The sequence below is a fragment of the Engystomops pustulosus genome, chromosome 2 (assembly GCF_040894005.1).
Source record: "Engystomops pustulosus chromosome 2, aEngPut4.maternal, whole genome shotgun sequence".
NCBI lineage: Eukaryota > Metazoa > Chordata > Amphibia > Anura > Leptodactylidae > Engystomops > Engystomops pustulosus.
This window is the reverse complement of record NC_092412.1, coordinates 155,635,950-155,648,819: the sequence shown is the minus strand read 5'-3', so window position 1 is coordinate 155,648,819 and position 12,870 is coordinate 155,635,950. Positions and strand designations below refer to the sequence as shown.

The following is a 12,870-nucleotide window of genomic DNA, read 5'->3' as shown; positions in this document are numbered from 1 at the left end:
ACCTGTGCAAAAGAGCACAGATCCAGGATCTCTTCTTTGGACCGAATCCCTTCCAGTCAACGAGAAAGTTGGTTGAAGTTGAACACTTGAAGTTGGTTGCACAGAGAACACCAGAACACCAGAACCGGGAAACAAACTAGAGGGAGTCCATGAAGCCGGAAAATGTGGAGGAAGAACAGTCTGGCAAGATGAGGAAATGACGGTGGACCAGGCATCTACGGACATCTTAGAATACCGGTCTGTGACCACCCAGATGACAGTATTTACGGAAGATGGTAGAAAATCCGTAATAAAGTCCAGGGCTATGTGAGTCCACAGGCAACTGGGTATAGGCAGGAGCAGCCCTCCTTGCTTGAGAAGTAATGACTTGTTACGGGCACAGGAAGTGCAGAAGCTCACAAAATCTCATACATCCTTGACCAGATCTGGCCACCAGTAGAAACAAGATATGAGAGCGACAGATCTCTGCACCCCAGGCTTCCCAGCCACACAAGAGCAATGTCCCCAAGTTTGTATTCTCTTCCGAAGAGCCAATCGGACATAGGTCTTGCCAGGAGGAAGCTGCCATAGGTCCATAGGAGTGGCAACAACCAGCCATTCAGAAGGAACAATATGTCTAGGAGCTGGTTCTTCCCCAATTACATCAGAGGCATGAGATAGGGCATCAACCTTAACATTTTTCTTTGCAGGATGGAAATGTATCATGAAGTTGAGCAGTCTGGAGATATAGGAGATTCTTGTGTGTAGATACAGACTGAATGATGAGCTCCTTCCAGAAGATAACACCATTCTTCCAAAGCTAGCTTTATGTCCAGAAGCTCCAGATCACTTATGGAATAATTCCTCTCTGCAGCTGAAAAAATCATAGACAAAAAGCCGCAAGTGAGGGTTCGACATTTGGGCCCTTTCTGGGTGAGAACAGCTCCAGCACCAACCGATTAGGCATCAACCTCTAGCAGAAACGTCTCTCAGTATCAGGCCGAGTGAGAACGGCAGAGAAAGGCAGACTTCAGTTTGGAGAAAGCTTCATCAGCCGCCGGAGGACAGAGTTTTGGATCAGCGTTTTACCTAGTCAGCGCCACGATGGGAGACACAAGAGAGGAAAAATGCGGTTTAAACTTCCAGTAGTAATTAGCGAAGCCCAGAAACCTCTAGATAGCAGTCCTACTGAGCGAGGCAACTGAAGTACCGCAGAAAAACTTGGCAGGATCCATCTGAAGTCCCTTATCAGAGATGATGTATCTGAGGAAGACTCTTTTGCTGAAATTGGCACTTCTAGAGCTTGGCATATAGGTGATTTGCCCTTAGGCACCTGTGAACTTGCCGTACATGGGCCTGATGGGACTCAAGGTCCGTGGAGAACACCAGGATATTGTCTAGATAGACCACGACTCTGAAAATGTTGTTGACAAACTCCTGAAACACTGCTGGTAGCGGTTCTTCACCCACACTTTATTAAATTTGTGGTAGCCAATGTGAGGGCAGAGAGAGCCATTCTTCTTGGCCACGAAGAAGAATCCGGCACCAGCAGGAGAGGAGGACTTGCGTATGAGCCCCTTATGTAAATTCTCCTTGACATAGGCCGACATAGCCGCAGTCTCAGGCACAGATAGTGGATACACCGACCCCATAGCGAAGACGTGCCCGGCATGAAGTCAGTAGGGCAGTCATATGGCCGGTGGGGTGGCAGAGTCTCCACTTGCTTCTCCAAAATAACATCAGCTAAGTCCATATAAGGAGTGGGGCGACCCACCAGAGGCTTGAAGGACACTGGAGAAGCCGTGGTGGATACAGGGTGAAGTACCATCAAATAGTGTAAATGGCATTCAGGTCCCCAGGGTAGAACCTCTCCCGCTAGTTGAGCATGGGTGCGTGGTGCTGCAAACACGGAAGATCCAGAAGGATGGATGACGTGGACCAGGGTAGCACATAATGCCCAACTTGCAAAAATAGAGGCTCAGTGTGGTTCCAGACTGGATCGCAGACGATCTTCCCACAATGACCTGCGGCTTCTCGAGATGGACCACAGGGAGATGATCCTGGGAGACCTGGGCAGCATCCACGAAGTTTCCTGCAAAGCCGGAATCCAAGAAGGCAGAAGCCTGGAACTTGCTACCTGTCTCCGAGCTGAGCAGAACAGGGATATTCAAAAGTGAAGAAGCTTTGCTCTCACCTAGGGACGCTCCTCCCAAGAACCCTAAGTGCGTGCATTTCCCGGACACTGTGGATGGACAGGACAAGTCTCAAGAAAGTGTTCTTGGGTGGTAAAATAGAGGCAGAGATTATCCTGTCTAAGTCTGGAACGCTCTTGAGGTGTCAGGCGAGCTCTATCCACCTGCATAGGCTCCTCTGCAGCAGACATGGAGGGTGGCAGAGGTGGTCTTTGGAAGACTGGAGCCAAGCGGGGGAGTTGACGGGTCCTGGTCTGCACTTGTTCAAGACGCTGTTCCTCCAAGCGCTCTGAATGGCAATCCGAGTGGCCAGGGAGATGAGATAACTCAGAGAAGAGGGCAGATCTCATGCAGACAGTGCATCTTTAATCTGTTCCAAAAGTTTTTTAAAATTGGCGATCAAAGCCACTTCATTCCTGGCTAGCTCAGAAGCTAGGGTGTGGAACCGAACCATATAATCTCCAACAGACAAGTCCCCTTGGCGCAAATTCAGCAGGGTGGTTTCAGCAGATGACGCTGGAGTGCGGTGACTGCTGCTGGAACGAGGGAAGGTAAGTGCTGCCGCAGGTCTCCAGGGGTTGGGAAGCACACTGGTGCGCCTGTGACCCGGAACGTGGGTTGTAGGAGCATCCATGACAACAGGATTCCTTTCTATGTTACATTGACCCTTTAGTTATTAACAAGCTCCATTTTTTATTGACTCATATCTTCTTTTGCTCTTACCAGGAGCATGCTGGACCTCTTATCAGTATTCATTGTCCTCCTTTGAGCCAGAACAGACAGGGACTCTTCCTGACCAGCAGTGGTTTATAAATATTGTCTTCTCCAATCTAAACATATGTTGTCTTATATAATGGAGACCAGGGCCAATTCTAGCCTTTTTGCTGCCTGAGGCGAAACTTGAAAATGCTACCCCCCCACCTCCCCATGCGCCCGATGATGCTACCTTACATACTAGTAGTCAGTCAATGACACAGTCATTGGTGGCATCTAGTACCTTACAGGTGATGATCTGCTCCATCAGGAAGAACACTTCATAGTTATAGTACTTAATTCATAGTCAAAGGTCTTCAGCTCTTTGCAGCACAACTCCACACTGCGCTCCTAAAAATACCACATTCACTTACAGTATAATGGAGCATGTTCCTAATATATTATCCTCACATCATGACTAAACACACTATTCCCCACATAAAACATCCTTTATATAGTCACCCAAATAAATTATAGTATATACAGTACCCACAATTTATTAGGTGCCCTGATTTAGCCTTCAGTAGTACACAGCCTCACAATCTGCAGATGCAGCCCTGATGGAGACTCACATATTTGAAAACTTAAGCATTAACAAAGGGTTCTCTTTCAGTGTTTTATTCAGCCTCAGGACAATAATTAAGGGGGGAAGTTTTAGGTCAAACAAGGAAGCAGCTGCAATGTTTTGTTACAACTAGAAAATTCTCAAATAGAAGTTCTCTTCTAGTCCATTTGCACAATGGCTGAAGTACGAATTCTCTAACCTTTTTTTCTGTTTAGGATGAATCAAAATCTCTCCACTCTGGAAAACCATCTGCTCAAGATGCCAGATCCAGGTCAACAGCTCAAGACTAGTGCTTCTATGGGGAATCTTCTTCTTCCCACTACATTCTCCATACACCTTCGAGGTCTACGGAAAAGTCATGTTCTGGGTCATCATGACATCTTTAGGACATCTACCTTGTTACAGTGTTACATTGTTAAATGGAAAGGTCCTTATCCCTATATACATATAGACTGCTTTGAGGAGCAAAAAAAATAAATGTTCCCACCTTTAAGATGATTTTACTACTACAAACAATGCACGGATCATGTGGTCTGCAGAGGCTTATATTGGTAATCCAATATATATATATAATCGATTTGATTATTGCTTACTGACGTTTCTCTTCTAATAGCATCCTTGAAGTGTAAACCATTTGTATTTGTGCTGTCCGAGGACTCCAGCAAATGAAAACTGATGTAACTGAAACATGTTTGTAGGCTGCTTTGCTAGCACTTGCCTTTCAGCTTTGCTCATACATTTTCAACATGATTGAGATCAGGGCTTTGTGATGCACAGGGCCAGATCTACATTGGCACTCTTGGAGCATTTGCGCGGGGAACCGGGATCAGTCCACTCTCTATGGAGGCTGTCTGATGCTCGTTAGCCCCTGATTCAGCCATCTGGCATTGTAGATCCGGCCCTCAGATAGGCTCAGGGGGCTCCACCTTCCTTATCAGTGAATGGGCTGGCAGCCAAAGAGCTTCTACCCCTTCCCCCAGGAGGTTAAACATGCCCCTCACATACCAGTGGAGAATGGGTAGAAAGTTCTATAAGCCATGTGCCCAGTATGGAGTTGTCACCATCGATCTGCTATGCACCAGCAGGCTTCCTAATCAGTGTGCAAAGCTTTTAGAACTTCCCACCTGCTCCTTCCCCCCTATTCTCACTGAAATGTGAAGGTGCTTTCATTCATGGTGTTTTATGGGTGCGTTATTAAGCAGATCCCAGAAACTGCTTTTCAGACCGATGCGATTTTGGATGCGTTAAAAAATGCATCCAAAAACATATGCGTAACATATTAAAAACATGGTAACATAAAAACGCATGTGTTCACACATTCAGTTTTTCAGATGCAGTTTTCGAAAACAAAAGCAGGTGTGAATAATAATCGGTGAGGACATATCATTGGGAAGTGTTACTACTCCTCCTTTTTAATTTTTTAACGCACCAGGCTTGGACATCAAAAACTGCATGTGAAAAAGCAGTATCCCTAACATCACACTGCCCACACTGTACCCTCACATACATCATATAAACCACTCATACCACATCTGACCACACTGTGCTGCCACATATATCATATATACCACAACTCCACAACTGACCACAATCGGACTAAGGGTCCGTATCGCACACTTTCGTCGGGTTTCCCAACGACTTCTGATTTGCGACGAATTGCCCCGGATTTTGGTGCATCGACGCCGGCTTTCACGCAACAGAAATTGGAGGGGGGGGGTGGGGGTGGCCGTCGGACAACCCGACGGATTTGGAAAAACTGCGGAATTCTAAAAAAAACATTTGTGTCGCAAGATGAAGCACTCACATGCACCGGGAAGAAGAAGGTGAACTCCAGCGGACCTCAGCACAGCAGCAACACCTGCTGGATATCGGGCGCATGACCTTAGTGAATCCAGACAGACTTGAATCCTCATCGGAGAATGCGCTGCTGGATGAAGCTCTCTAGATGATTTATTATAGTCCCAGACTACAATGATCAGCTGTAAGGTGTCTGTAATGAAGCTTTAATTCTTGGTCCAATTACAGCAAAAAATTTTGAAACACCAATTGTCACTGCGGCAAAAAAATTCTTGTCTGGATCTACCATTATAAAATATACAGTTCCGACTTACATACAAATTCAACTTAAGAACAAACCTACAGACCCTATCTTGTATGTAACCAGGGGACCACAACTGACACACTGTGCCAAACATATATCATATATATCCCTCACACCACACCTGATCATACTGGGGCCCCACAGATTTCATATATACCGCTCAAACCAAGGAACAGTGAGAGCACAGTGTGGTCAGTTGCGTGAGGGGTATATATGATATATGTAATATATAATGCTCAATGTGTGAGCATTAACCCCCTGTGCCTATTATACTACCAAGGAAATGGCCTAACTAATGATTTATAAAAGGAGAGCCCCACCTAATGAAATACTAAGGGGGACCCTGCATAACGGATTATGGGATATATATGTGGAGCACAGTGGGAACAGTTGTGTTGTGAGTGGTATATATGATATATGTGGGGACACAGTGTGATCAGTTGGGGTGTAAGGGGTATATATGATTTATGTGGGGAACAGTGTGGTCAGTGATGGTTTAAGGGGTATATATGATATATGTGGGGACGCAATGTGGCCAGTTGTGGTGGGAGGAGTATATATGATATATATGTGGGAACACAGAGTGAACTGTTGTGTTATTAGTGGTATATATGATATATGTGTAGGCACAGTGGGGTCAGTTGGGGTGTGAGGTGTATATATGATATATGTGGGGGCACAGTGTGGTCAGTGGTAGTGTGAGGGGTATATATGATATATATATAGGGGCACAGTGTGGTCAGTTGAGGTGTGAGGGTATATATGTGCAACACCCCTGCCAATACATAGGCAGGCTGGTAGTTGCGAAGGAGAACGGGTCAGGAGCTGTTAGGGGGAGTCGCGAACCCTCTATGAAGGTTCTGGAGCCTAGTCATTATGAAATAGCAGCTGTTGATGCTGCCTGAACAGGCGAAAGTTAAATGGGTGTAAGTTATTGACCTTGAGTTGGCTGTATTGTAAACTGGAGTGTGATTGGAGAGGTACTACCACCTTACCAGGAGGATAAAACCCCTGGGCAGAGAGGAGCACATGGTCTTAGTCTGATTCCAATCCTAGCTGGTCTTGGCACATGGACTGAGTGAAGAGAGAGAGATAGCGTTCAGTACACCTTCAGTACTGACACATAACCTAATCCCAGGACCAGAGTCAGGAGACTCAAATCCAGAGCTGCAGCTTTCACAGCTTGGACACAGCTCCATCCCATCCTGCATCTACTACTGGGCTAGTGCACTATTCCTGAGGACCCTCTACATGACCACTCCAGTACCAAAATCTGCTTTGCGCCCGTTGCCTGCTACCTGTTCAATAAAGAACTATGAATTAATTTACACAACGTTGCCTCCGTCTGATCTCTGGATACAGCTGTCTACCACCACGGGCTTCCCCATCCATTACCCAGGGACCTATCTTACAGACACTCATGGGCTGCCCCAGGGAGAATCAGTACTTCAGCCTCTCCCTCCACATTTCTTGCACACACCACCTGCTGGAGACTTGCCAGGCTCTGGGACAGCCCTCCGGTCCCCATACCAAGCACCATGACAACCTAGGCCACAATCACCAGCCACTCCGGTATTCAGGGTCCTGGCTGCCTCCAGGCCTCAGGAAAAGGCTAGGCCCCGGTGGGGGGTGTTGCATATGATATATGAGGGGGGGGGGGTTAAGTGTGGTCAGTTGTGGTAAGAGGGGTATATATGATATATGTGGGGGCACAGTGTGGTCAGTTGTGGTTTGAGGGGTATATATGATATATGTGGGGGCACAGTGTGGTCAGTTATGGTGTGAGGGGTAAAAATTATATATGGGGGTCAGTGTGGAGGAGTATATAAGATGATGCCAAACATGTCTGTTTTATAAATCTGCAGAAATGTATCATGGCTGGAAGAAGTCACCAGGAGGATTAAAACTGAAAACTGGAAAGAGGAGCAAACATCAGCAGCAGACAGGGATTGGCTGTTGTTGTTTCCCACAGTGATGTCACTGTCCTTGTACGAACAGTTATATCACTGGGGTTCTCTAGGAGAATACACTCAGCAGATGCCAGGAATGAAGGCCATACAGTTGCTTCCATCCCCCATTGCCTATAATAACATCATCTAAGCGTATAATGAGCCAGGCTGCAGGATGGTAAAACACAGTTTGCTAATGTAATCTGAATTTTAAAAACCATAGGGGAGACAACTCATGCTTATAACACCTCTAAAATGGCGAACTAGCAAGTTTTTTACCTAAAGAATAGGAAAAAGGGTATGGATCTCACCTGTTCAATATGTATCATCCAGTATTTGCATGTGCAATGTTTGGTCCAGCAAACATGGCCAACATGTAGTCTGTACTCAACAGACAAAACACCTAAATGAAACTGTGGCATGAGATCTCCTTTACATGAGGACCATGCAGGAATGTAATTCTCCTGGTCTATTGACTGCACTCAGGGCTGGTTCTAGACAAAGTGGGGCCCCAAAATAAAACTATTTTATGACCAGTCACAGTCAGCAAGAGGCTCCCTTTAGTATGGTAAAACAAACTGTAATTTTGGAGACTTTTATAGGAGATAGATCATAGGAAGATTGATGGGCAACATGGTGGCTCAGTGGTTAGCACTACAGCCTTGCAGCGCTGGTCAACATCTGCAAAGATTTTGTATGTTCTCTCTGTGTCTGTGTGGGTTTCCTCCAGGTCCTCCGGTTTCCTCCCACACTCCAAAAAATGACTGGTAGGTTGATTAGACTGTGAGGCCCATTGGGGAGAGGGACCAATATTTTCTGAAAGCAGACACTTGTCCCATTTTCTAAATTGCATCAAAGTTTATAGACATAAGCGCAATTTTGATTTAAACTGAAACATTTTATAAAAAATACTTAAAATTTGACTTTGATGGCAAAAAATTTGTTCCAAACAGAAAATATTTACCTTCGCATCTCCTAAATGTAATACATGGACATGTGTAGAGTTCACAAATGTGCCCTATTGATATGTTAACATAAATGAATCCACATAATATCACTAAAACTGTAATAACTAGATATCTGCTTTTCAGCCAGAAATTTTTAGACAGTCACAACCTGCAAAATATATCAATAAAACAGAATAAAAAGTAAAGGCGCCATAAAACCAATATAATTTTGAAAGCAGACAACCAGGCGATGCATTTGGCAATTAACATTCAAAATTTCCTCTAAAATATGTACAAATCCAGATACTTATATAAAGAAAATATACTTTCCTAAAACAGTAAGATGTGAGGAGATCATCCAGACCCCACATGTGTATATTCACCAAAATATGCAGCAAATGGAACTGCAGAAAATTCACACAGATCTATCATTGTATGCTCCTTACACAGTGGTCACCCAAATACATAACTATATATCCATAAACCAAGCTAATGAGATAATAAAAGTCACATTTAGATGTGCGCCAGTGTATTAGCCACACAATAACAGAACCCGCCGCGCTTCATAAGAATGAGAGTGAGAACGTCATAACATCGGTGTAAATAATGGAGCATGGTGTGAAATAGAAACTTTATTCCAGATCATGTGTGTTATTGGTGTTACATATAGCTTTATGGACATATTCTGCTTGCGATAATGATATGTAGCCACATTTGGCGAAGAGGATCGAATGTTCATCGTATCAGTCAATTTTCCCAACAAAAACAACTATCACAAAATAGAAGGGAATAAGAGAGAAAGTGCATTCTTAGATAGTTCTGTATAAAAAAGGGTTAAAAACATGAATATTAGTTGATATTATCCCTTCTCAAAATGTAGTAACATATAAAGTGAATATTTCCATTATCTGTGAGGTGCAGCAGCTCCTCTGTGCAGCAAATGCTCCCTGCAGCCTGATGGCTAAGAATCTGGATTGGGGGGGGGGGGTACATTTCAGGGGGCTGTATCTCTGGCTCTGTGACACATAGAACCTTGCTTCTTTTTTCCTATGAAAGAACAGAGTCTCCTCTTTTATATGAATCTAAATTTGTGTTTTAGGAAAATAGAGATAATAACTGTTGAACTGCCGTTGGGAGTGATTTTTATATATAAAAATGGCACCTGATATTCTCACTTTAAACCTGAATATCTTTGGATCCATAGCACCTAGAAACAAAATTCAAGATTCATTTGAAAGAAGAGATTCTCCTACCCATGGCACCGGCCCTGACTGCACTGTAAATAGAACTTGTACGACTTACACTAACTGATCAAACAAACTAAGGACATTTAGCGAAAACATAGTTAGGAAATAAAGACACAATAGAATTTTAGGCCGGCTTCACATTAGTCCGGGATCAGTCCATACCACCTCAGCGAAACAAGAACTCTGTGCATCATACATCAATATTATGCAGTTCAGTCCTCAGCAAAGTGAGCAGTCCATGGCAGGGCACTTCTCACGTTCATAATCATAGACTAATGTGAAACTGGCCTTACCCAATGGGGCACATTTACTAAGGGTCCATCGGACGCATTTCCGTCAGGTTTCCTGAATATTTCCCTATATATTTGCCCTGAATTGCACAAGGGTTTTTGCCGCACGCGATCGGATTGTGGTGTATCAGCGCCTGCTTGCATGCGACACAAATCGGGGGACATGACTGTCGGACAAACCGACTGATTCGGACAAACCGCGGAATTTAAAATGTCGCAAGATCATCACTCACATACACTGGGAAGAAGATGGTGAACTCCGGCGTACCTCAGCAGGGAAGCGACACATTCAAGAAATCGGGCGCACGCTGTAAGTGAATCACGGCAGCTCCGAATCCCCGTCGGACGTTCTGGTTCGGCGGACGCAACGGGACGGGTAAGTAAATGTGCCCCAATGTGTTTTTCCTCTAATTGCATGTCACCCACTTTTTATTCATTTACATTTATCACATTCTTAATATATATACAGTCCCTAATGATTTTATTACTAATTAATATTCTGATTAATAAATATTAGCCCCCCTGTATTTTATATACAGCCCCAACTCGTTTATTTCAATATACCTCAATAAACGGATTCCCTAACAAGTTTAAAGGGGTTGTCTGCACCTTCCTACAGCCTGAACTCCTTTAGTAGCGTATGTTGTCCCCACATCACTGTCAGCCTTTTTATATAAACAGAGACCGCCAGTGACAGGCAGCACCCCAAGTGAATGGGAGCATGGGAGAGAGGTGAGTGTAAGAGATTTATTGTCTTTACATCCACCCATATATAACTTTTTTAATAAACTTTTAATAATATACACAACCCGTCCCCTTTAACCCATATTCAGCCCTCCATATACATATTTCCCCTCTAAGGAATATTGATATACAGTCCACCCACAGATTCCCCATCCCAACACCAAGTTAATTATATAGAGTGTCCCATAATCAGTTCCATATATACTGCCAGTCCCCCCCCCCCCCCCCATTTAAGTTAAACTAGTTTCCTAAGAGGGGTTGGGAGATCTGATACTCTGATGTCCACCATAGGAAACCAAACTGCTAACATTATAATTGGAGATTCTGCCACCTTCCATCCTAAGTACCTTAGAGGGTCTACAAAAAATAGTAAAAAATACTATTTTTTTTTTTATTATTATTATTATTCAAATCCCCCCCCATATAAAACTAAATAAACAGTAAAAATCACAAACACGTTAGGTATCAATGTGTACCAAAATGCCTGATCTATCAAAATATGAAAACGGTTTTTCCTAGCAGTGAAGCCAGGAAAATAGCTCCCAAATGTCCAAAACGCTACTTTTAAACCATTTACATCACATAAACATTTTTTAAAAAGTGATCAAAAGGTTGCAAAAAGTCCTCAAGATGATAACAATGAAAACATTATCTAAACTCGAAAAAATGACAACTTACACAGCACCATACACTGACGTATGAAAAAGTCATTTGCGTCAGAAGAAGGCGAAACAAAAAATGTTTTCATACACGTTGTTTTCATTTTTGAAAATTAAAACACAATAAAACCTATACAAATTTGGTACCATTGTGATCGTACCAAACCAAAGAATAAAATAGATTTATCATTTGGAGTGCCAAGTCGTATAAACTGAGCTCTATACATCGAAAAATTTAAGGATTTTTGAACGTGGGGAGCAAAAAAATGAACGAAAAAAACAATGTGTCGGGAAGGGGTTAATATCTGTTTCATTTACACAAGAAAAGATATTCATAATCAGGACTAAGGGTGCTTAGGAATACTGCCTACCTCTGCAAAAATGTACAACCTTGTTATTTTTCTAAATCAAGTTTTTGGGGTTTTACAAAAGAAAAGGGTAACAATGGGAAGAAGAGGAAAAACATAGTAATGCACAAAACTGTGTCATGAGTCACGTTAGATATTGTGCACCCTTGTTGCTAGTTAAGAAGAGAAGAAAAGCTTATCATGGTTTATGTTTCAACAGGGCACACTGTATTTACCCCTAGATCTAATGGGGGGACAGATGGGTAAGACCATGTTTAGTTATCCCTAACTTGGCAGTATTCACAAACATTGTTTTCCAAAAATAATAATAATTAATATATATGTATAATTATATAAAATACATTTTGTTTCCATTATTACTATACTTTGATAAATGTAAAACAACATCGCTATTCTGTTTGTTTCACAGAAACACAATGTCCAAATGCAATGATTAGTTATGTGTGTGATCCAATGTTTATCAGATCGGGACTGAAAGAAATAAAAAAAAAACATTGTTATCTTTCTACTATAAATAAATAAATAGTGCTTTGCAATGGGAAGTCTCCCAATGTAAATGAAGTGTGTCACCTTCCTATGCATAGTAAATAGTGTAACACAAATGCTAATGTAAAACCACATTCAAGTATAATGAAGTATATGCGTACAACTACTACAGAGGTAACTACAGGTTAAGATGTAAATCCCAAATCCTTCAATATACAAGAATCGAGGCCAGTCTGGCTACTCTCTGTGTGATATAAGTGTAAGGCATCCATTCTAAGAGCCAATCTATTTGTGGTGTCTACAAGAAGCTACTGAGATGTGTTTTGATGTCCATTGTCATGTGTCTGGCGTTATTGCAAGTTCTTATTGAGAAAAAAGGACTGTATTCCTTACATTGAACAACAAGAACAGGGCTAGGATTAGGAATTGCCATAATCGCTATTTAAATGCCTCTTTAAGGACCACCCATCAGCTCTTGTGTGATGGTCTCAGTGAATGAACCATGGGAAATGTTAGCCGGCCGCTTGATTCTACTCTCAGTAAATTGCCAGGAATCTCAGCAATGTCGGGTATATTTATCTTCCTTTCTG

At 42.9% G+C, this 12,870-nt stretch overlaps 1 long non-coding RNA gene across 2 annotated transcripts in view; it reads left to right on the top strand.

Annotated features, from left to right (window-relative positions):
• LOC140118760 (uncharacterized) overlaps positions 1-4,140 on the top strand; it is a 33,634-nt gene extending 29,494 nt beyond the window's left edge. For both annotated transcript variants that reach the window (XR_011853255.1, XR_011853254.1), the window contains one exon: positions 3,705-4,140. This is a non-coding gene — a long non-coding RNA (uncharacterized lncRNA). The remainder of the gene's footprint in view (positions 1-3,704) is intronic.
• The last annotated feature ends 8,730 nt before the right edge of the window (positions 4,141-12,870 follow it).